This window comes from Lissotriton vulgaris, chromosome 2_1 (assembly GCF_964263255.1).
Source record: "Lissotriton vulgaris chromosome 2_1, aLisVul1.2, whole genome shotgun sequence".
Classification (NCBI taxonomy): domain Eukaryota; kingdom Metazoa; phylum Chordata; class Amphibia; order Caudata; family Salamandridae; genus Lissotriton; species Lissotriton vulgaris.
The window spans coordinates 241,094,164-241,120,186 of record NC_141687.1 but is presented as its reverse complement, the minus strand read 5'-3'; positions in this window follow the sequence as shown (position 1 = coordinate 241,120,186).

The following is a 26,023-nucleotide window of genomic DNA, read 5'->3' as shown; positions in this document are numbered from 1 at the left end:
GGCTAAGCTCTGCTGTTTCTCCTCAGTCCAGGATGATTCGAATGTTGTGGGTGGCCGCAATGAGTGCTGTTTCGCTGCTATGGTTCTTTCTGAATCCTGATTGAGTGTTGTCTAGAAGATGGTGAAGTCTGAGGTATGTTGTGAGCTTTAAGTTGATGGCTTTCTCAATCAATTTGGCTGGATAGGAGAGCAGGGAGATGGGTCGGAAGTTACTTAGTTTATTCGAGTCAGCTGTGGTCTTCTTGATGAGGGTGTTGATTTCTGCAAGTTTCCATTCATCCAGGAAAGTGGCAGAGGTGTTGATGATGTGAGTCAGGGTGGTAGGGATTGCTGATGGTCCCAAGTTGTAGACGGGGTGGGGGCATGGGTCAATTGGGGCCAATAAGTGGATGGTAAGCATGACTGCCACTGGATTGCATTTTGCTATGGTCAGGAACCCAGGATCACCTACAGAAATTCTTCCAACATTTAAACACAAACACTTGGCAAATGAGCTTTACTATGAATTCAAGTACATCGAATGTGGAATTTCTAGACATCAAACTATATGTCAAACAAGATGAACTAGACAGCAGACTCTATAGAAAAGAGACAGCGTGTAATGCAGTCCTGCACGCCCCAAGTTCTCATCCCAAACATCAAACACAGGCCATACCATACGGCGAATTTCTAAGAGTAAAAAGGAACTGTAGTGAGGCTAAGGAATTTGAGAAACACCTCTTGGATACACGAAACAGATTCTCCACAAGGGGTTACTCAAACACCACACTTCAGACAGCAGCTAACAGAGTTAAAAAAGTGAAGAGGGCTGATACCCTTATATCTCAGGTTCGTACGCAATCACAGGATAACACCATACGTATGATTACTGATTTTAACAACCTGTACCAGCCAATTCATAGAAGCCTTTCAAAACATTGGGCAATCCTGCAAGCAGATAAGAGCTTACATGATCATATCTCAGACTACCCACAAATTACTTTTAGAAAAGGCCGCACTCTGAGAAACAGGTTGTGCCCCACGATCCTACGCGGCGTTACAGCCTCCAACTGGCTAACACCACATAGACTGGGTTTTACAAGTGTGGCTTTTGCTCTGTATGTAGATGGGCAAAACATGGTGTTAAGGAATTCACCAGCGCCAATGGAGATAAATATATCATCAAGAGTAACATCAACTACACTACCAGATTTGTCACATACGTTATTGAGTGTACCTGTGGTAAATTCTACGTGGGCAGCTCCATCCGACCGCTGAAGGATAGAATTTCTGAACACATACGTGCCATCCACAAACAAGATCCCAAATATGCTGTTGCACTGCAATCAGCTGCATGTCAGACACATAATAAGAGAGACTTGAGGGTCAGTTTCTTTGGCATTGAAACTACCCCACCCAACATTCGTGGTGGCAACAGAGAACTGCACTTGAGACGTACGGAGGCGATGTCGATCATGCACCTTCATGCAGTGGAATGTGGCCTTAATTATGACCATGAGCTCCAGTACTTTCTGGGTGACTGAGAAGAGTTTCCCATCTTAGTCACTCTCTATGCCTTACATTCTATCCATCGTGTACACGTTATGTTGTGTCTGTTAGCTGCTGTCTGAAGTGTGGTGTTTGAGTAACCCCTTGTCGAGAACGCCTGAAACTGAACTCGGACAAGACGGAAGTCCTCATCCTGGGACCCTCACCATCCGCCTGGGACGACACCTGGTGGCCCCACGCACTAGGCAGCGCACCCAAACCAACAGACCATGCACGCAACCTGGGCTTCATCCTGGACTCCTCCCTCTCCATGACCAGACAAGTCAACGCTGTCTCCTTGTCGTGCTTCAACATCCTTCGCATGCTACGCAAGATCTTCCGGTGGATCCCCACCGAGACCAGGAAGACGGTCACCCAGGCCCTCGTCACCAGCCGACTGGACTACGGCAACTCCCTCTACGCCGGAACCACCGCCAAACTCCAGAAGAGACTCCAGCGGATCCAGAACGCCTCAGCACGACTCATCCTGAACATCCCCTGTCACAACCACATCTCCGGACACCTGAGAGACCTGCACTGGCTCCCGGTCAACAAGAGAATCACCTTCCGGCTCCTCACCCACGCACACAAGGCCCTACACAACAGAGGCCCAGGATACCTCAACAGCCGCCTCAACTTCTACGCTCCCACACGCCAGCTTCGATCGACCGGCCACGCCCTCGCTGCCGTCCCCCGCATCCGAAGAGCCACCACAGGGGGAAGGTCCTTCTCCTACCTCGCCGCCAGGACCTGGAACTCCCTCCCGACCCACCTCCGCCTGACCCAGGACCACCTCGCCTTCAGGAAGCAGCTCAAGACCTGGCTGTTCGAGCAGTAGCAGACCCGACCCCCCCCCCCAGCGCCTTGAGACCCTCCGGGTGAGTAGCGCGCTATACAAATGCTTGATTGATTGATTGATTGATTGATTGATTGATTGTCATAATGTGTAGGTAGAAGTCATACATCTCTGGCTACACCTTTCGCGAATGCATACTCTAAATGCCTAGAACCTGTGTCCATTCTTAATGCCCTTCAACTAAAAAATGTTACCATATAGTTATAGGAAGCCATCAAAGGCCTTATCATGATTTTGTTGGCCACTTTTCAGAAAATAATGATTGACCTACTGTTCATTCTACACCCCCCATTTTGTCCTGCTTGGTCTTTTTGTATTTTACCGATGTTTTGCGAACAAGAAATGCGAATGCCTATCCTCGATGTTTCTACTGGTGGAAAAACAATTCATATATCTACAATTACAAACAATTGCTTTTGGAGCTGGGGGACAAACTAAGTAGCACGTAGATTCTATATCATCACTGCTTTCACTGTTTATCTATGATTTGAGGATGTAATATTGGTGCTCAAAAAACTTTATTAGTGAAAATGTTAAATATGCATTTCTGTAATAACGCAAAAGGCATTATTTATCCTACATGCTTGAAACAAGCACACTTGACTGTATAGTGTTTCATATTGATGTTTTTTTCCCCTTTGCAATTGTTTTTGGATTGTAATTCTTTACTACAGCCTGTTGCGGTTAAATCCTTTCCAGGCTTTCCTATTTTTCCACCACGATTTCTCGACTTTTCTTGTCGAGTATCAAATTATAATCACATTATTTCAAATACTCGTAATGCATGCTCTATTCCAGATAAGAACACTTTCTTACTATGAGGGAGCGCACTCTTTTACTTGCTGCGGTTTACATTTCCCCAAGACCAATTCTTGGGCGGTGACTCACAGATGCTATTTTATGTGGCCATATTTTAGGTTTCTTCCTTTCACCAACATTCATTCTGACAAAATAATATTGTTTATGAGCCGGTATTCAGAACAAAGATACTCGCTTCAACACCTTTTCTCACACCGTTTCCCTACGGACCCGGTTTTTCCAGACCAGGTAGAAAGGTTACCAGTCTAGACCTTTATATCCGGGCATTCTTTCCCAAAACGGCGAGGAAGTATTTAGCCACTTCCGTTCGGGATTGTGTGACCGCATCCAGAGCACAGAACCGTTTACAGGAGAAGACGCACACTTCTCATGCAACAAGTAAGTTTGCTGACCGCTTCTTGCGCTTTAGATTACCGCTGCCCTGAAGTTAATGACTAAACATTGGAGCTTACTCCCCTTTTTTTTCAATTCTAGAGGGCACCCTGAATTGAGAGGGACTGGCTCCCATAACCCATCCCCTAAGTGAAGACGTACACGTCTCAGCTAGGAAGTAAGTTTGCTGTCCGTCGGCGACAATTTTATTACCCGGTTGCCGCGTACTGTGTGTCATGAAATGGAGCCTAATACAGTATCCATATATATATATTTTCAGACAGCGCCCTCATCAAACACAGAGTTACCTGCTCTTCTACAAACAACGTCTGACTCACATCCGGTCTGATCAACCTATTCAGACTCTTTAACGTTTTCGGTAAACATTTCTTTTTACACTGCACTATATCACATATACACTGTCTTAGATATTCTTTTGACACCAGGCTTCAACTACTTCCCATTTCCCTTCCCTCCCCACTCTTTTGTTCTTTCCCAGAGGAGTTTTATGAAAGAGTACGATCACAACAGCGAGTTCGCTTAGATCTACTCACCGCGTATTTAACATGCAACGTTCAACGTTCAACATTTTAATGGTGAGCAGGTTACTCTGCACTATTCCATGACCTTTGGCCCACCCTGGCATCTCATACTGGGTGTAATTTTAGTTTCTTGCTCTTCCCTATGTGTCTATTGCCCCATCTCTACAGATCTCCTTTATAAAGTACTTCTACATCGCCTGTTAAAGTCCTGGGCCCTGCCGGGTCGGAAGTATCACAGGCGGAGCGGTGAGCTCACTTTGCCCACAAAGATTGCTTCTCTTCTGGTTGATTCATACTTGCGCGCTCAGTTGACTGATATTCATTTTTTCTCTTCTACACCTCCCCTTTTTTTCTTACAGACTTCCCTAGTGACATCTCTATTCATTATAGGTAGGATCGGTTCACTGACCGCGTCTCAGTCTAAACACATGCATGCTTTTATAAGAGAAACACTCAGTCTGGTTGTCTACTTTATCACACGCAAAACCCATTGTACTGTTTCTTAAGCAGCGCTCTGGGGCTTTAGTGAACTCACTTTTTTCACTTGTGTGGCCTTCTCACACTCATCCCGCCGTCCATCACAGACACACTTCTTGATACACCACCTGCACATGATATTCTCCCCTTATATCACGGTTTTTCACGCGTTATGTGTTTTTTTTCCTTAACGTACATGTTCCCTGTTGGAGGCATGTCATAATGAACTGTGTTTTGTTGTACATTGCCATGTATTCCACTCCTGTCCCAGCCCTGAGGAGTCGCGGGAGGATAATCCCACATGCGACGAAACACATGTTGGCTGGATTCCTCTCAGGAACATTAAAAACACCATACTTCTCACGATCCATTTAATGAATTTTTGTCTATTCACAGGCTTTGTTTGTAATGTGCAAGTGTCCACACTGACACATTTTATTATATAATTTTGTTGTGTGCAAGGGTATCTTGTTGCAAATTTTCTGGTGTATTAGCCTCGGCTGATACATAATTGGGGGGTTTTAGGGCTTATCCCCTCTCCCTTTTGCACCTCATTCCTACCAAGAATCTTCAGACATAATTGCATCAATATTTAGCAGTGCGCCCTTTCTCTCCCTTTTCCCTGACTAAAAACCCTTTAGTTCATTATACTTTCTGGTCAGGGTTGTCCATTCGGTCAGGTGACCATCTTGGTTGGTGGTAGGTAGGTTAGCGATAATTTCTCTGGTGTTGGGTTGATGTGCAAAGTTTCTGTAGATGTCTGCGATTTTGTTGTGTAAGAAGTTGGATAGGCTGTCATAGAGTTGTTAGGAAGCAGCAATGTTGCTGATAGTGGCTGAGGATAAGGTGAAATCCTTAATGATCGAGAAGATCGATGCGGTTGAGTAATGCTTTTTTCTTGGTGTTGATGGAGCAGGGTGAAGAGCAAAATTTTGTTCTAACATGTGAAGTTAATCTCCCATAATATATAACTTGACTAATAAGCATGTGGTGAAAAGTATTATTTCAACTTAGTTTAAAATTGCAAACATTACGCGTGGGATTAACTAATGTACTTTATGTTGCATATGCGAAGCAGAAAATAGTAAACTAACCTTGTCTATTGTCTTTGTCAGTATTAAATGCAGCTGTTTAACTAATGGCATGTGCTTATTATATGTGCTTATGTTCTGTCTTTTGTAACAAAACCTTTGGAGTTCGTGCAGATCCTGAAGAAAAAAAAAAGTAAATATATTGCTGCATACATGTGCTTCGGCTAGGTAACATAATTAACCTGGTTAATTATTAGAAGGGGGGCGGGTAACAGAATGGGTCTCAATTCTTTAGTTAATTGATGTCTTGTGTTTGTTTAATAATAGTTTCCAAAGTGAGGCCTAAAAAGTGGCTCGGAAAAATATGGCTGACAGAGATGCAGACGTGAAAGAAACCTTGTCCAGAGTAGAGCCTTGCATTTCTGTAATGGAGATTTTTGTTGCATAGAACATTATTAATAAAAGAAAAAGACTTTTTGCTTGAATAAAATGTGCTCTCGGAGAAAAGGCCCAAGGACAGGATCCGTGATTGTCTGCCAAGGTTATGAAGTAAAAAGTACAGTACTCGAAGAAAGAAAAGTTACACTTCGGAGGAAGCCAAATGTCACGGAAGAAAGAGACAATGGGCTTATGTGAAGCCCGGACTTGGTAAAATTCAAAGATGACCTAGTGGTGGACTGACATGGCTCAACCAATGAAAGAACAGGATTTTGTTGAAATAATGTAGAATGTAGAAAGTTTTAGATAGGGAAAAGGTATAAAACCTGACATCATGAACAGGGCAAAAGCTCTTGCTTCCCGATTCCTGAATGACGTGCTGATGGACTTTTGGCGCACGTAAGGACAGCAGACTATAATTAATATTCTTCTTTTCAGGTGAAGCGAGAAATAGACAGGGAAATAGAATTAGGGTATGGAAACTGTTATTTGCTAATACTTCATGTTTTTGATCTTGCTTTAATAAATGTCAGTTTAATAATTCATTGCCTAATAAAATGCTGCTTTCTTATTTGCTTAAAAATAAAGATATTCAAAATGTAAATGCTCTTTCTTTACGAAGAATAAAGACAATAAAAATAAGACTCGAAAAGACAAGCTGGTCTTGTTTATTCATGGTCTAGTTACCATCAGTTGATCCAATCGCCATAGATGGTTTGATTTAAAATAAGACGAATGTTTAAATCCATGGTAAAAGATGAAAACTGCAGTTTGTAAATAATAATATAGATATAATGTGAATAGATTATAAATCAAACCACTAAATTCAGTTGCTCAAAAATTGTCTCATTGGTGTTATGGGCCTGTTTGAGTGTTTCATAATTAATGGTGAGTATTCAGGTAATAGATTGCGTTGGTGAGACAGTTTTTCTATATGAGCGCTGGATCAATTTCTTGGTAGCAGAGTTCAGTTACTATGGTAACTGACATGTTACATGGTAATACATAGGATACATGTCTAAAACATGTTAAGTTTGTTCAGTTGTTACATGTAGTCGAAAGGTTTTTTCCAGCAGTGTGAAAATTCCTAGTTGTGCCGGCCTGAGTAGTGTGACAGGTGAAGTTACACAGTACATTTGTTCTGTTTCAAAATAGTGGTATCGTCGTATATCACAAGTGTTGTGGACGTACAGCACAAGTTTAGGGATTTTAGGTGTGTAAGGTAAAAATGCATAGCGAAGATTGTCTATGAAATCGTAGCTTTCGAGTATAGAGACTTTGATCCTGTTTTAAAACTCACTGTGAAAAGAGTAGTAGAATTTATCTAAGCTTGAGTGAAGGGTAAGGAAGCGTCGTCTATCTTACTGGCAAATTTGTATTTCTGTTAGCAGGTTAAAGTCCTACTAAAGATTTATGTATGAATGGTTAGGGATCTTTTCTGTATGTATGTACGTGAATGAATGGGTAAAGTAGCCTTACTTTATCGGCAAATTTAAATATTCTGTGAAAATAGCGTTGTCTATTTCACGAAAAGGCTATCACTTTATTTAGCGAAACAGACAAATGGTTTGTTTTTGTGGTGTTCTAACTGAATTAATTCGAAAGGTTTCTAAATATGGCGCTGTGAACATTTTTTTTGTAAAGGAGGTGTCAGTGTAAAGAGCGAAGGAAAAGACAGAAGCTGCAGCGATAGCATAAGTCACAAGAGTCGCGCTGTGATTGGCTAACATACGTCACAGTATTCGCACACAGATTGGTTCACCAGACAAGACGAGCTTATAGCTGATTGGCTCATTCTGAAAAACAGTAATTCTATTGGTTGAGCAGAACAGTGAGATAGCTTAACCTGATTGGTTACTTAGTGAGTTTCGCACACGGATTGGTTGGCGTGGCGGAATAACAAGGAAATTGTTACGATCTTTACCAAAGCAGGAAAAATGTGTTTAAAAGACATGGATTATTATTATTTGAAAGGGAAAAAGAAACTTACATGGTTTCAGAAGTTGAAAAATAAAATTAAACCTGACAAGAAAATTTCAACGCGAAATGGAAGATTAATTCATAAATACAAAACACCAGCAGCTTACATGTTAGGTGAATATGGTTACCATACTTGTCTTTGGATTGAGAATTGGATGAAATATACTGAGAATGATGGTATTTTAGCATGGCCGGAAGATGGATCGTTTAACATAGCGGTCTTGAGAAACTTAAGAGAAAGGATGATGGGACTTGTACCAAAACCTAGACCTACTCAATTTGAAGCTTTAGTTGAATTGGAGGATGAAATGTTTGAATTAGAACGAGAAAGTAGAGGCATACTAAAGGGAACAGGATTAGGTCTTGATAGAGAGACACATGAGGATAGAATGCGTCGATGGAGAAAGGCAGATATGTGTGATGGTTTGTACCCAGTGAGACTAATTGATGAGACATCTGGTAAAAAGGGTTCCCAAAAGAAAAAACATGTTAGAGAGGAAAGTGATTCAGAGGATGTAGTATCAGAAGAAATTTATACCAGAAAGCCACCACCTTATCAACCAGTTTGCACATGGACTTCTTCGAGTGCCCCTCCAAGGGAAATAATTAATGAGACATCTCCCGAAATAAATTCGAATTTTAAAAGAACGCCTGAAAGAGAAGAGACACCTCCAGAGACAAATCAAAGCTTCAGAAAAACACCTGAGAGGGTAGAAACAGGATGTAATTCGAATATATCAGGAGAAAATAGTAATTTCACTGAAACTCCTGTTCAAAGAAATGAAACTCGAAAAAATGGAAATAGAGCAGAAAGATATGAGGGATTGCCAGATACTTCAGAATACATTCGTTTTGCGAATGAAATAATACAGCAGTTAACTAAAGCATGGAAGCAGTAACAGTGCCTGTAACAATTGGACCTGTTCTCCCAGTGTTTGATCAAAAAGAAATTAGACATTCAGCTTTAACTGTCCCATTCAATTCAGAAATACAGAAAGTGACTGAAAAATTGTATTGAGATCAAAGAGAAATACATCGATAAAAATTGATGCCTGACTTAACTTTTAATCAAAGTTTGTCATGTAAAACCCCAATTGGTGCAGATTCTGATTCTGGATCTCCAGTAAAAAGTTTAATACAAAGCCCAGAATGTAAATCATTTGATGTTGCAAAATTGAAAGCAGACATAGAGGAATTAATAATTGGAACAATTGGAACTGACAGATTAAAAGCATATCAGGATGATGAATTATTATTCATTTGCAAGAGCATAACATAGAAAACAAAAAACAAATATGACCAATTAGAGGAAATGGCTTTTGAATTAGAAATAGATTTAAGCAAGCAAAAGAGTTTGCAGAGAAATTATAGAGTGGATTTTTCTGAAAAAGACATTGAAAATTTGAACACTTTCAGGAAGAATTACTAATATAAAAGATTTAATTGTGATCCTGAGAAAATGGGGTGAATTAAATAAATGGAGAGCAAAGTGGGCAAAGAAAAAAGATTAAGACACAATAACCTCAGCTTATTCTATCACTGAAAAAGAAAAAGAGGCAAAAGAGTTTCCAATGAGAGAAATAGCAGGAGGAGGTTATGTGCATGTTCCTTGGACAAGGCAGGACATCCTAATGTTCACCAATGATTTTCCCCGATTAAGAGAATAACCTGTAGAATGATATCGACAGGTAGACAGATTTGTGAAAGTTTCAAAAGTCCTGTGGATTGATCTTGATGGATTCTTTGACATAGTTGTCCCATCAGATCTGTGGGCAGAAAGTAACATTTCCATAGATTGGCCTAGAGAAGAACCTACTCGAGATAAGGTAACAGGTGCCCCTTCATCAGATGTCATGAAAATGTATGATAAAGTAATTGTCAAGACTACAAGCACTCTTACCTGTGAGTTGCTTGCAGATGGATTTCGCAGAGACGTTATGGACCAACTTCCCCGAATTCTAGGCAACACCTAGTGATAACTGAAACACCTAGGTAATCAAATAGAAAAAGGGGAGGGAGGCCGGATAATGGACGCTACTGGTTCCTGGGTTGTCGACCTGCGAGGCAACAAAGAAACTCTTGTAACTATTATCCCTTAACTCCTTTCTGTTTTAACTACTAGCACTTCTACAATTTACAGTTATCTCTTTTAATTCCTTAAGGCCTACCTGCGACAGTAAGTAACTAAGCGTCGCGTCCGTGTTGTCGTCGGGGAGGGTTGAGGCGATGTAGACTGTGTAGATGGATGAGTTGAATTCAAGAAGGAGAAATCAAGTTCTCTCTCCTAAGAAAAAAAACAAGTGTTCAAGAATAAGTTACTCTCCTTTACTGGTTATTCTCAACCCTAACACTTCCTTTGTACATATCACTTACTTAGTACTCTCTATCGTGTCTTTCTTCGCCTTCACCACCTAGATAAAAGTGACACTAACAAAAAACAGATTGCAAAACGAATGCATCAAAACTATAATCCAAAATTGCTTTACACTTTGATAATTTCTCAAAGTCTTTTCTTAGTTTTCAGACTGCGAGCTGTGAGTTCAATCAGAAACACAAGAATGCCTTCGAAGGGTTTGTCAGGTAAGTTCTAGTCTCTTATAGTCTCTTAAAATCTCTTGTCGCTTGCTTGCGTAGGGCGCCTCGCGTTTAAATGCAAAAGATTTCACTTAGCTTGTGTCTTTCTTGTTTTGCAGAGATGCGCGCAGGTCAGCGTGAAGAAGAAGAAATCCGAAGTTCTCTGAAGGTTTCCGGGCGTTGGCTGGCGATCGGGTTCCAGGACGCTCCCAGGTGAGTTGCTCTCGAGGGGCGCGGCAGAAGACGAAGCATCGGGAAGCTTTGGGTGTGGCTTTTTATAGCCGAGCCACACCCAAAGAGGAGATGACGTAGCGCGCACGTTTTGGTAGCGTGCGTGTGCGTCAAGAAGCTTCTAATATCGGCATTTCTACCTCTATACTTGCAATAAGCAGCAGAATCTATCGGCAGTGAAACTAGATGCAAGCTGCAACTTAAAACATTGGCAAAATCATTTGGTAAACATCGGAATGTACTAGTTCAACATTATTGACAGATATACACAGCAATTTGTAACAAAAAGGTCAAAACGTTCTAAATACACCTAAGCACAATGTAACATTTTACTCATACACTTTGGCGTGCTGGGTGCACGGGACAGGGGTGGGTTTCCTGATGGGTAAAACTGCTCACTGTAGAGCAGGAGGGGTGGTTGGGACAAGTGATTCATGACAGTAATTGTGTTTTTGAAAAATAAGATTCCCCCAAAAGAGGTGGATTGGGTTAAAATAGACAGAACAACCCAAGAGCCGAAAGAATCAGTGCATTCATTCTATGAAAGATTACTGTTGGTATTTAAACAATACAGTGGTTATGAGCACTTGAGTGAGAAAGATATGAGCCATTTCATATACAGATTTGTATATGGCTTGAGACCTGAAATTGGTGAGATGATAAGATTTGGAATTGTTGGTTGGCAGTCACTCACAGCGTATGATATTTTGAGAAAAGCAAAATACTGTAGTGATGAATTAGATGCGAAACAAAAGAAGCTGAAAGAAAAAGCTATGTGGGCACAGGTAAAAGTGGCTGAACAGCAGATAGCAACTTTAAACAAAAATGTTGATCAGAATCAAGGAAAATGTAAAGGTAATTATAATAAACCAAAATTGATGGGAAACATAGAAGAGTTAAAACAGAAACTCCCATGTTTTAATTTCGGCGAAATTGGACACTGGAAGCGTGAGTGTAAAAATCCGCCCAGAATTTTTTTTTTAAATACATCATTAAATCCACAGATGTAGAATGAGATAAATGAGCAGCAATAGCTACAGCGACACATAGTGAATCAGCAAAGTCAGATTCCACAACCGCCACTTCCAAACTGTGTAAATGTGCAGAGATACAATACAGAAACAGGATTCTGCGGAGGTGAACGGGTAAACAGATCACCGAGAGTGAATGTGTCAAATGTGTCTCAACAATTTTGGATGAAAGAGGATGGAAGTGAATCTGAGGATTACTTCTGACGGTGCCTGAGAGAGGAGGAAGAGTGTGTGCTTGGAGCCACTCTTGAGGTAGATCAATCTGCTCCATTTGTAAATGGTAAAGTAAATAATGTAGAAATTACTTTCCTAGTGGATACAGGTGCTACCCGTTCTACTATTAGATCAGTGGAAATAGAAAACCTGCCTCTCTCTGGAGACAAGATCCAAGTAGTAGGTGTAGCTAATCAGCAAATTAAAACAGATTTAACTGAGCCAGTTGAAGTTGAAATAGGTAAATTTAAAGACATGCATAGATTTGTAGTTTGTGATAGCAGTCCTGTAAATCATTTAGGTAGAGATATTCTCTGCAAGATTAATTACAAAATATACTGCTTACCGGATGGTATAGAGCTGCAAACTTTAGAAGAGGATGGACTTTACAAATTAACAATGTCAATGGTTGAGGCAGAAGAAAGCAGATTATTTCCTGTGTTTGATAAAAATAATTTGCCTGAAGAACTAAAAGAGACAGTGAATGTTAAAATCTGGGACTTCACTGGAGATGAAATGGGTTTAATGAAAAATGTAGATTCAGTACAAATAACAGTAAAACAAGGAGCAGATTACCCAAACATTCCTCAGTATAAAATGAAACCAGAAGTAATTGAAGGTGGTACACCTGTAATAGACAAAGTCATAAAACAAGGTGTTCTAAGAGAAATTGAGAATAGCCCATGTAACTCACCGATTATGGGAATTAAAAAGCAAAACGATACTTTCAGAATTGTTCAGGACCTGAGAAAGGTAAACAAAATTGTTGTCCCATGTTGCCCAGTTGTACCAAACCCAGCGGTAATTTTATATCAGATTCTGCATGATGCAGAATGGTATACAGTTATTGATTTATGCAATGTATTCTTTCTGTTCCATTACATCCAGAAAGCCAGCGAATTTTTGCGTTCCGGTTCAAAGAGCGCATATTAGCATGGTGTAGAATCCCACAAGGGTATACTGAGAGTCCATCTATTTTTAATCAGTTACTAAAGAAATCCTTGGAAGATTTAGAATTACCTGGAAGATCAATGTTAGTGAAGTATATTGATGATCTTCTTGTAGCTGAAAAAACAAGAGGTAACGGCATAACAGATACCATTACTCTTTTGAATCACCTGGCAGATGAGGGACATAAAGTGTCACCAGCAAAATTACAGTTTTGCAAACAAGAGGTAAAATATCTTGGTCACAGAATAGCAAAAGGAATCAGACAAGTGACAACAGAAAGAATAAAAATGATCCAAGTAATGCAACCTCCAAAAACACAGAGACAGGTCAGAACTTTCCTTGGAATGGTAGGTTATTGCCGCCAATGGATTAGTGGATTGTCGGTAATTGCAAAACCACTGCAGAGACTGATAAAAGCAGACATAAAAGACCCAATTAAATTAACAAAAACTGAATTAGAAGCTTTTGAACAGTTAAAGAGAAGTTTGTGTGAAGCTCCATCATTGGGAATGCCTGATTATGAAAAAGAGTTTGAGCTGTATTGCAGTGAGAGAGAAGGTTGTGCATTATCAGTTTTGATTCAAAGACATGGAAGACTGAGAAAGCCAATGGCGTACTTCTCAGCTGTTCTTGACCCTGTTGCAAAAGCATTACCTGGTTGCTTAAAAGCAGTAGCTGCAACAAGTGTGAGTTTGGAAGAAAGTGAAGGAATAATAATGGGATTTCCAGTTAAAGCTTACGTCCCACATTCAGTTGAGATTCTCCTTACCAGAAGCAAAACACAGCATTTGACAAACAACAGGTTGATAAAATATGAGAAAGTTATTCTGGGATCAGATAATGTTTCTATCTCGAGATGTGTGAATTTAAATCCTTCCACATTGTTACCTGACACTACCGAAACAGAAGTCAAAGATGAGGTTGATCATGAGTGCCTGGATATATTAGATTATTGTACAAAACTAAGGCAGGATATAAAAGATGTCCCATTGCCTGAATCAGATCTTGTTTTATTTGTTGATGGTTCATGTTTAAGAACAGATGATGGTGTTCTGATTGCATCATGTTCAGTGTGTACTGTTGCAGATGTGATTGAAGCTTCCAGTCTCAAAGGAATTCGTTCAGCTCAAGTGGCAGAATTAATTGCTTTGATTCGTGCATGTGAACTGGGAAAAGATCAGAAGGTTACCATAGTGACTGATAGTCAGTATGGCTATGGCGTAGTGCATGACTATGGCCAGCTTTGGTCTCAAAGAGGTTTTTTAACTTCTGCGGGATCACCAATAAGAAATGCTCAACTGATCAAAAGACTAATAGACGGAATACAGCTTCCTGAAAAAATTGCTGTGGTGAAATGCACAGCTCACAAAAAAGGAGCAGATTATATAACTTTGGGAAATGCATATGCTGATGCAATAGCAAAATTTTGCGCAAGACAAAATGTATCTGTTAATCGGGAAAAAAAGAATTAACATGTTTTTAACTCACTTATGCTAATATCTGTAGTTGAAACTTGGCAAGGAGTAAAACAGTTACAGGATGAGGCAAGTGATGTGGAAAAAGACACATGGTTAAAAGCAGGATGCAGGCAGAGAGAAGAAGAAGAGATCTGGGTTTACAAAGATGACAGACCAGTATTGCTAGACAGCATGATTTCAGACATGGCACGCATGTACCATGGTCCAGGACATATCGGAAGAGACTCCATGATTCGATTGTTTAGGCAAACTTGGTACAATCCAAAATTCAGAATAATTGCAGAATCTTTTTGCCAGAGATGCCTCATATGCCAGCAGATTAACCCAAACAGAAAGACTGTTGTAAGCATGGGAACCATAGGACGGGAGGGTGGTCCATTTACCAGAATACAGATTGATTTAATTGAAATGCCACCTTGAAACAGACTCAGATATGTGTTGGTGATAGTCTGTTTGTTCTCAAGATGGGTGGAAGCTTTTCCAACATGTCACAATGATTCATTTACTGTGGCAAAATTGCTTTTGAGAGAACTCATACCAAGGTATGGTTTTCCAGTGTCGATTGAAACAGATCGCGGCACACATTTCGAAAACAGACTGATAAAACTGATTTGTGAAGCACTAGAAATAAAACAAAAATTGCATTGTGCCTACAGACCAGAAGCATCAGGAGTTGTTGAGCAAGTGAATGGTACAATAAAAAATCGACTAGCTAAGATGTGTTTAGCGACAGGAATGAAGTGGACAGATGCACTTCCACTTGTTTTGATGACTTTGAGAAGCATTCCAGACAGAAAAGCAGGTCTGAGCCCTCACGAAATCTTAATGGGAAGGGTCATGAGACAAGCATTTGTTCCAGTTGATAAAGTACTAAGTATATATGATAGTGCAATTATGGATTACTGCAAGAATCTCTCTGATGTGGTGACTTCTGTGTTCCACCAGGTAGGAACCGAAGTATTTTCAAAAGAGAAAGAACAAGCTCATGATCTATTGCCAGGAGACTAGGTGAGAACAAAGGTTTATCGAAGAAGGAATTGCCTAGTACCAAGGTGGCAGAAAGCAAGACAGGTGATACTAGTCCCAACAAATGCAATAAAGTGTAGGGGACTGAAAAGATGGATCCATGCTAGTCATACCATACGAGTCCCTCCACCTGAAAATCCTGACGAAGAAGGTGATACAACAGCTGATTCAGATTCAGAAGAAGAAGAACCTGACAGAAATCCAGATACTGAAGATCGACAAGAAAGTCAAGATCTGGAAGATTCAAATGCGAATGAAGCATTGAATGAAGAGAATGATGAAGTTGTGATACAAGATTCTGAAAAAAATGAAAATTATCTGCTAGATCAAGTAGCAGAAGAGCAAACTGAACAAGAAGTGATTCGAAATCAAGATCAGGAAAGTATTGAAAAGCAGATTGGAATCTTTGGAAGAAGGAACGAAAATTCTGAAACTGGTGGATTGGAAGTAATCGAAGAAGAAGAAGAAGATGAAATTCCAAGTACCAGCTATAAGGATGCTGTTCCTAACAAAGTGAACTGCTGAGTAAAGAAGTACCTGAATCTGAAGAAGAATCTGATACAGAAAAACTGAAAATTGATGAATCAGCTGATAACACAGAAAGTGAAACAGATGAGAGTGAAGATGAATCAAAAGTGAAAAGATCAAGGAAAAGAGCTTGGAGAGTGGAATATAACCTGACAGAGCCAAAAAGGAGGTTAACAAGAAATGGAGACAATTGGCCGAGTGAAAACGAAGGCCTGAAATTCAAATTAGTGAATAAAGCAAAAGAACAGGTAAATGAGATTACAAGTCAAAAAGAAGAAGACTTGAATAAGAAAAAGCAAATAGAGAAAAGAATAGAAGTGATCAGTAATAGGCCAAAGAGAACAATTAAACCAAATCAGAAGTATAAGTCACCTGAGTGGTCCTACATAGTGATCCCACCAGTAATAGAAATTAGTACTAGGCAGATTAATTTAGATGAAGAAAGTGATAATTACTGATTTTCTTTGAAGTGACACAAGGTCGAAAAAATTGTGTTAGGAGACACAAGGTCGAAGAAATTGTGTTAGCTGGAAAACACATTTGATGTATGACATAAGGTTGAAGAAAAGCTGTTAGGGAAACAAAGTTATCTGATATTAAAAAAAAAAAATAGGGGGGTATATTTAGTGATTTTTCATTTTTCAATTTTTATTTTTATTTTTATTTTTAGTAAAGATGCTTTCTTATAATAACAATTTGAGATGCTCAATTCCTAAAAGATGTTGCAAATTGTCTTCAATATGTGTAGTTCTAATAATTTTAGTTTGGTTAATTTTAGCTGTCATTTTCCCTTTTGGAATAGATAGAGATGTATAAAGCTAATATGACTAGTAAAGCTGTGGTCAATCATGACAAGATTGTTGACTCGAATAAGGTCATTGTACATAAACCAGAGATTCATCAAGATAGATCAGTGGGAGATTTTTCTATAAATACTTTTTCAAGCCTTTTATCTGAATACGTTAAGGTGATGAATGCAAAAGACTGTTATGTTTGTGTGAAATTACCAACTTCTGTGTCAGAGGGTGTCACTTATAATATGCTTCCTCTTACTTACGGTGTGACATGTAGTCTAATAGCTAGTTTGTTTTATAAAACTGGACGTCTGGAATACTATTATTCAGACTTTGATTACATTTTTGCAAATTTAAAAATTGTAGAAAGCTTGAATAAAGTGAAATATGCTAAGCAGATGAGGGAATTCTTCTTAGTAACTAGTGAATTAACTTATGAATATGCTTTTAAAAATAATCTAACATGCAAATTGAGAACAGAAGAGAAAACATTTTTAAATATGGTGGAAGAGAGGAGGGCAATTTATAAGCGAAATGAGATGTCAAAACAGACTAAGTCTAAATTTTGGCAAATGGAAGATGAAAAGCTTAATGGTGGAAATGTTAATGTCGCAATTCACATAGATAAACCTGATAGTGGAAAATTTTGTATAAGGAGAGATAATACTCAATTTGATAACTACTTTGTCGGTGCAAGTCAATGTGAAGCTACCTATCGTATTGTAGGAGGTTGGGGATTTAAAGGAGGCAAAGATCCAATTTTCCCTGGAATTTATTTCATTTGTGGGGATAAAGCTTATTACAGTCTTCCCAATCACTGGTACAGGACATGTTTTGTGGGTTTAGTTTTTCCAAAATGTTTTCATGTAGATAGAAATGTAAAAGGTTCTTTTGAAATTGGTAATCACCTGAGTAGATTTAGAAGGGAAAGCTTTTCAGAAATTTTAGGAGACATATTTGGTGCGTTAATACCTATGGTGGGAATTACCCTGAATACAAACAAAATTAGAAAATTGTCCACAATTGTAGACAGATTGTCAACAGATACTGCAGGTGGATTCCAACTAGTTGACACAGAACTTGTTGCCATGAGATCCATGGTAATGTAGAACTGTCTTGCGCTAGACATTCTGCTAGCTAAAGAGGGTGGAGTCTGTGGGATATTGCATGTTCAACACTGCTGCACATATATTCCTGATAAGAGTCAGAATATAGAGATGTATATAAGAAACATTACTGAGCTACATAGTGAAATAGTGCCTATAGAAGATGAAAGTTTTTCAGAACGCTTGGCTAAAATATTTGCAACAATTAAACGCTGGTTTCAAGAAATTGGTAGTTCAATTATAGGTAAAATAGTTTTTCCTTTAATAGTCATAGCTATGATAACACTTTTGTTTAAAATTAGTTGCATGATACACAAGAGAAGAAAACACTTAATAGAAAAGAAAAGAATTTACAAACTCAGAAAGGAGAAAGAAAGAGTGATAGAATTAGAAGAGTTCCGAAGAGCACAATATGAAAAATGCAGAAAACCAGATGAGTCTAAAGTTTAGAAATACTAATATTAAGAAAGTCCAAAACATGTTCGTGGGATAAAAATTTATAATTTTTTGGGTATTGTTTGGTGATTTTGAAATCACCAGATAAGGGAGTTGATGGAGCAGGGTGAAGAGCAAAATTTTGTTCTAATCTATGAAGTTAATCTCCCATAATATATAACTTGACTAATAAGCATGTGGTGAAAAGTATTAATTCAACTTAGTTTAAAATTGCAAACATTACACGTGGGATTAACTAATGTACTTTATGTTGCATACGCGAAGAAGAAAATAGTAAGCTAACCTTGTCTATTATCTTTGTCAGTATTAAATGCGGCTGTTTAACTAATGGCATGTGCTTATAATATGTGCTTATGTTCTGTCTTTTGTGATAAAAGCCTTTGGAGTTCGTGCAGATCCTGAAGAAACAAAAAAAGTAAATATATTGCTGCATACATGTGCTTCGGCTAGGTAACATAATTAACCTGGTTAATTATTAGAAGGGGGGGGTAACAGAATGGGTCTAAGGGCCCGATGTAGGTAGGCCGTTACCGATCGGTAACGGCCGAAAATACCGATTTTCGGCCCTTACCGATCGGTATACTGCCATCGAGATGTAGGGCAAAGAAAAACGTCCTAATCGGTACAAATACCGAATCGGAATGGCTACCGAATCGAAAATAATCCGATACGTACATACCGAAATTCGGAAATGTAACGAATCGGTAACACACCGAATCGGAAAAAAATACTGATTCGGTCCATGTACCGAATCGGTAGTGACACCGAATCGGAAATTATCCGATTCGGACCATGTACCGAATCGGTAGTGACACCGAATCGGTAATCATCCGATTCGGTCCATGGACCGAATCGGTAGTGACACCGAATCGGAAAATATTTGATTCGGTCCATGTACCGATTCGGCAGTGACACCGAATCGGACATAAGCCGAATCGGATAACCTACCGATTCGGTAGAATCACCGATTGGGAAAGTTCCCGATTCGGACAGATAGGGAGATGTAGGGAAGCACAGAAATACCGATTTTGGCTCGAAATCGGTATTTCTCACTCGGTATTTACCATGGATTACAATCAGGTGGTAACCAACTCCAACCCATAAAAATAGACCCAAAATGCATTGCAACTTGCAGGATGGCAGCTTTTTATGTCATTGCAAGGCGGCTACGGCTACAGCAGGAAGGACAGAGGGAATGGCAAAGAGAGGAACAGGTCTACAGACAGAGGATCACCCTGTTCATGCTCACAGAGGCAGAGATCCTACAGAGGTACAGGCTGGACTCAGACACCATTCTGGAGCTCATCAGGGACCTCAAACCACTGTTGGACCACCCCACCCCAAGGGCACACGCCATCCCAGCGCACGTCCAGGTGCTATGCAGCTTACACCTGCTTGCGTCTGGCAGCTATCAAAGTGGAGTTGCAGCGGTAGGAGGGGTGACCCAGAGCAGCCTGTCAAGGTTCTTCCACACATTCCTTGACGCCATGATACACAGGATGGACCAATACATCTCTTTCCCTGCAACCCACGCAGAACTGCTACAAACTAAAGCTGACTTCTACCAGATGGCACAATTTCCCCAAATCATTGGCTGCATAGATGGCACGCACATTCCGATTTGCCCCCCAGCTGACACAGAATACATATTCCGCAATCGGAAGTCTATGCACACCATCAACGTTCAGGTGATCTGCAATGCGAAGTGCACCATCACAGACCTGGTAGCAAAATTTCCAGGGAGTACCCATGACTCCTACATTTTTCAACAGAGCGGCATCTATGCACGGCTGATGGCTGGCGAATTTGGTGAAGGGTACCTCCTAGGTGAGACACATCATCAGACCCCCATAACACAAAGTAGCTAAGTGTAATGCATGTATGCATGTGAGTAATGTTACCCCTTTTCCTTCCAGGCGACAGTGCATATGCCCTCCGCTCTTTCATACTCACCCCCTACCTCAACCCCTCCACACCCAGCCAAAGGAGGTATAACCGGGCCCACAAAAGCACAAGGAATGTAGTTGAACGGACCTTTGGCATCTGGAAAAGTAGATTCAGATGCCACCACAAGAGTGGAGGCGCAAGGCAGTATACCCCCATCACCTGCTGCAAGATCATAGCTGTCTGTGCAATGTTGCACAACCTTGCGGTGAAGAAGGGCACTGAGGTCGAGTTGTCTGACTACGAGGACCATGACGACGACGATGCTGTGCCACTAACACAGCCTGCTGGGGTGTCTACGCCAAGTGATGGCAGATACAGACGTGAGGAGATTACAGAAAACTATTTCTGAGTGAGTACAGATGCACAGACAGGTAAATGGTTGTGGGGAAAAGCAAATTTTAATAATGTTGCAACACCGTTACTGCACTGATGTGCAACAAAATAAAATGTAAAAGTAAAGAAAACAAATGTCAAAGGTCCGGGTTGCCTCACCCGCCCTGGCAAGCCTACTTCTTGGAGCGCTTGACAGCCCCACTGGGGTGTGCCTCACCCCCTTCCGCATGTCCTGCGGCTTCTGCGGAGCGCCTGGTGCTCCGGCGCGGCTCCGACGCAGCGCTGGCCGGGCTGCTGCGGCTGCTGCTGTCCCCAGCATCCCCCAGGTCCAGGGCTGGATTGGCGGCAGTGTTGGAAATTATCATTGCCTCCATGGCTGTTGTTATGCGGGCCATTCCCCTGGTGACCTCAGCGGTGTTTTGTGTCAAACTTGCCTCCATATTAGCACCACGTTGACACAGTTGCGCGGTTGCAGCAGCAAGGCGGCTAATAGATCGGTTTTGTACGCGGGCATCCCGCCTGCGCGAGTGCTCGTGCTCCTCAAGTCTTCCGCATAGCTGGGTTATGGCTGTGGTCAGCCTGCCAAGACCTGCAGCAACCTCCTTGTTTGTATCAACAAAAGCCTTGAAACCTTGTACCATCTCGCCCATCTGCAGGTTGTGCTGGCGGAGCTGGCGCTGGCAGGCCATGATGGACTTTGCCTGCAAGCGTTGGATTTTGACCATGCTGCCTTCAAGCCCCTGGAAGACACTGCCCTCCCGTGCCGGCGCTGCAGTGCTGGAAATGGCACGCCTCCGGGTACTGCTGCTGCCGCCCTGCTGTGTGGGCTGGGGTGCCACTGGTGTTGGTGTGGTGGTGGCCGGGGCCTGACCCGCTGCTCCCTGGATAGGGTTGAGTGTAGCCACAACCAGACTCCTGGCAGGAGGTGTGGTAGGTGCAGGGTGGGCCGTTGTCGGAGAGTTCTCAGGGGAGAACAGCAATGGGGGTGTGCCTGACATTTGTGGGGAGTGAAGGAATGCGTAGTCAATTACCAGGTCTCCCTCATCTCCCTGGCCAATGGTGTTGTTCTCCTCCTCCTCCTCCTCCAGGGCAGCCTGACTTGTGCTAGGCCCTGCCACCGCACTGGTAGTTGGTGCTGGTGCTGGTGCATCAGTAGCTTGTGGTCCTCCGCCTGATGGTGCCCCTAGGTATAAAGAAGCATTTGTAAATTGAGTGCCGATGTATTACAGTCACTACAATTAAAGCATTGCACATGTCCTTGCATATCCTTTGAATGTGTTCCACTGTTTTCTATTTAGTGGTTCTGCACTGCCATATTTTGGAAACTTCTGCTGACTACATTTACCATGATGCTTTTCTCTTGTATGTTGGTTACAGTACTGGGCTGGGGTTTGGCTGTGCATTGTGTCTAAAGGGGAGGTGTCTGGTAGGGTGTGTCATGATGCGCATGCTTCTTACCTGTAGCTGTAGCTCTGGCTGAGCTGTCCAGGGTCCCGATTCCTGTCACACACTCCCTCTCGATGGTGCTGGACACCAGTTCCTCCAGGTCCGTGAGGGGTGGCGCCGGGTTCCTGCCCCCACCAGTCAATCCAGCTTGCCTCTGCAGCTCAGCCATCTTGCGTTTCGTCAGGCTGCGGATGTCGTAAAATCGTTTTTTAAGGTCATCAAGGGTCCTGGGGGTGACACCTACTGCGTTGACCTTCTCAGCTATATCACTCCAGAGCCTCCTCTTCGTGCTGTCCGGCACAGTGAGGGACAGCCTCCCGAAGAGCTGCCTGTGCACCCTCACCACCTCCTCCACCAACACCTGCAGCTCTGTGCTACTAAACTTGGGCTTTCTCTTCTGGCCACCCTTCTGGCTCTCACTGGTGCTTGCCATCTTGCTATCCACAGTTCTCTGGCTCCTGCTCCCACTGCTGCTCACTGTGAGTGTTCAGCTCAGGCTGGCTCTCCAGAAAGTTCTTAATTAGCTGCACCTGCCTGGGTAGCCACTCCCTGCTTGGGTAGGGGAGGGTGGATCCACCTCATTGACTGTTTCGGAATTTACCGATTCGGATTTTACCGAATCGGATTTTACCGAATCGGATTTTACTGATTCGGATTGTTCAATGCATTCCTATGGGCATTTTGGCCATGGGGGTGTATTCCGACCTCCGAATCGGTAATTGCCGATTCGGTATTTGCCGATTCGGTAATTTCCGAATCGGTGGTAGCCGATTCGGTACTTTCCGAATCGGTCCGTGCCGATTCGGTGCGTATCGAATCACAATACCGATGCCGACCGAATCGGTATTTTTTCGGTGTTTTTTTCCTACATCTCATTTTCCGATTTCAGAATTCCGATTCGGCCCGCCTCGGTATTTTGAAATCGGAAAAACCCATTTACCTACATCGGGCCCTAAATTCTTTAACTAATTGATGTCTTGTGTTTGTTTAATAATAGTTTCCAAAGTGAGGCCTAAAAAGTGGTTCCGGAAAATATGGCTGACAGAGATGCAGACGTGAAAGAAACCTTGTCCAGAGTGGAGCCTTGCATTTATGTAATGGAGATTTTTGCTGCATAGAACATTATTGATAAAAGAAAAATACTTTTTGCTTGAATAAAATGTGCTCTCGGAGAAAAGGCCCAAGGACAGGATCCGTGATTGTCTGCCAAGGTTAGGAAGTAAAAAGTACAGTACTCGAAGAAAGAAAAGTTACACTTTGGAGGAAGCCAAATGTCACGGAAGAAAGAGACAATGGGCTTATGTGAAGCCCGGACTTGGTAAAATTCAAAGATGACCTAATGGTGGACTGACATGGCTCAACCAATGAAAGAACAGGATTTTGTTGAAAGAATGTAGAATGTAGAAAGCTTTAGATAGGGAAAAGGTATAAAACCTGACATCATGAGGAGGGCAAAAGCTCTTGCTTCCCGATTCCTGAATGACGTGCTGATGGACTTTTGGCGCACGTAAGGACAGCAGACTATAATTAATATTCTTCTTTTCAGGTGAAGCAAGAAATAGTCAGGGAAATAGAATTAGGGTATGGAAACTGTTATTTGCTAATACTTCATGTTTTTGATCTTGCTTTAATAAATGTCAGTTTAATAATTCATTGCCTAATAAAATGCTGCTTTCTTATTTGCTTAAAAATAAAGATATTCAAAATGTAAATGCTCTTTCTTTATGAAGAATAAAGACAATAAAAATTAGATTCGAAAAGACAAGCTGATCTTGTTTATTCATGGTTTAGTTACTATCAGATGATCCAATCGCCACAAATGGTTTGATTTAAAATAAGACGAATGTTTAAATCCATGGTAAAAGATGAAAAGTGCAGTTTGTAAATAATAATATAGATATAATGTGAATAGATTATAAATCAAACCACTAGATTCAGTTGCTCAAAAATTGTCTCATTGGTGTTATGGGCCTGTTTGAGTATTTCATAATTAATGGTGAGTATTGAGGTAATAGATTGCGTTGGTGAGACAGTTTTTCTATATGAGCGCTGGATCAGTGTCTTGCTGGTGACAGCATCTGTTATTGAGAGGGAGGGGGTCCCAGGGAAGAAACATACATTTTGACAAAATTCAATGAAGGTGATAAAACACTTAATGAGTCTACACTGTTTTAATCACAGTGTAGATGAAACACGGATATAGTATCCAACATTACACATTTTTTGAAAGGTTGAACAGTGCCCCTGGGTGTACGGGAGGAGTGATAAAGTGAGGATAGTGCATGTTGGGGATAGTGACAATAAAAACAGGCAGAAGTCTTGAATAATGTGAATCAATTGTAGTATAAGGACAATAATACATCCAAGTAATTCGCTTAAACAAACACATGCCCCATGTAATACATTATTGTAATAGTCTCAAAAAGTGGGGCTGGGGTTTGGTGGACGGTTGTCGACGTTTCGACCCACTGGATAGCAGGAATTAGTTGGCACCTTGCGGCGGGGTCTTCATCAGGACTGGTGGTGGGCTAGCAACCTATTAGTATTAATAATTGGGTACACATTAATAACCCGTCTATTACAAACCAAAACTTGGATAATTTAAGTAAGCACACAGAAGGTGGAGAGCATACCTCAATTAATCGGTGCTCATCCGTAGATCAGTGTTCGGTGGAAACTCGCTGTCAAGGGATTTGAATCCTAAGGAAATTGGAAGCATTTATAGTTGGCTGTATACTGGGGTCTAGGATGTCTAAACAACAAGAGCTCATAAATGGCCAGTATCATAAAATACAATAAAGAACTTACATCTGGGTGCGTTAGGGCTGAATTAGTAGACTGGCCCGGGAACGCTGGGAATTAGATGATCCGACGAGTTGTCTGGAAATATAAATATAAAGGACAGAGTCAGTCCTCACCATTGCGACCGAGAAAAGTGTCTGTGATCAAAAATATACCCATGAGGGCTTACCCGGAACAAGGGGGTTAAATGACGGTCGTTCCCACGGTGAAGGCAAGGTGCTGTGTATTCATTCCAAAGTCGCCTGCTAAAGTAAAAAAGGAGCATAGCAATATTTACCAGTGTGCTCGTAGGGATATAACAATTAAAAGCTAAGCGTGAAGAGGAGCATAGCGTGATTTAACAGCGTGCTCGTATGGATATACCAAATAGAGGCTATGTGCGGTATTGACCGCTGCAGCCGGAGGACTTACCGAATACGAAGTCGAACCGGCGTTAGAATCAAACCGGCGTGTTCACAGCCGAGGGTGTAATGGCCACTGTACTTCCTATTATGCCTCGGTAACTATGGGAACGGAGTCACGTGGTGCCGGGTTCCGTGTAGACAGGGTAAAAAGACTAGGTAGTGAGCTTTGTTAAGAAACGAAGTAGCGGTTATACTAAAGTAATTATTTGGGAAACGATCAGAGGGTATTAAGGAGTAGAAGATAATGGTACATGTGCCAACAATTTTGATTAAATTATATTGGGAACAAAAGTTAATCAAAGATGTACAAACTTGGTCGATGTCTCGATAATTTGACTGCTGGTTGGGTGGGAACAGATTAGTGGTATGTCTATCACAAACTAGTAAATGCATAATACAGTGCCATAGGCAATGGTCAATAAAAGCATGGTGGTAATCATTACATCAGAGCTCAAAGGAATAATTGCAACAACAAATCCCACTTGGTGTTTGGAAGCAGGTAATTCCGTGTATATATATAGATGGCGTACCTATCACAAGATGGTAAGGCCATTTCACATTATCATAAAATGCAGAGGACTGAAAGTTATACTGTCCACACAATTTTAAATATAGATATATCGGGGAGAAAATGCACTTCCAGTATTTAGACCCAAGAGTA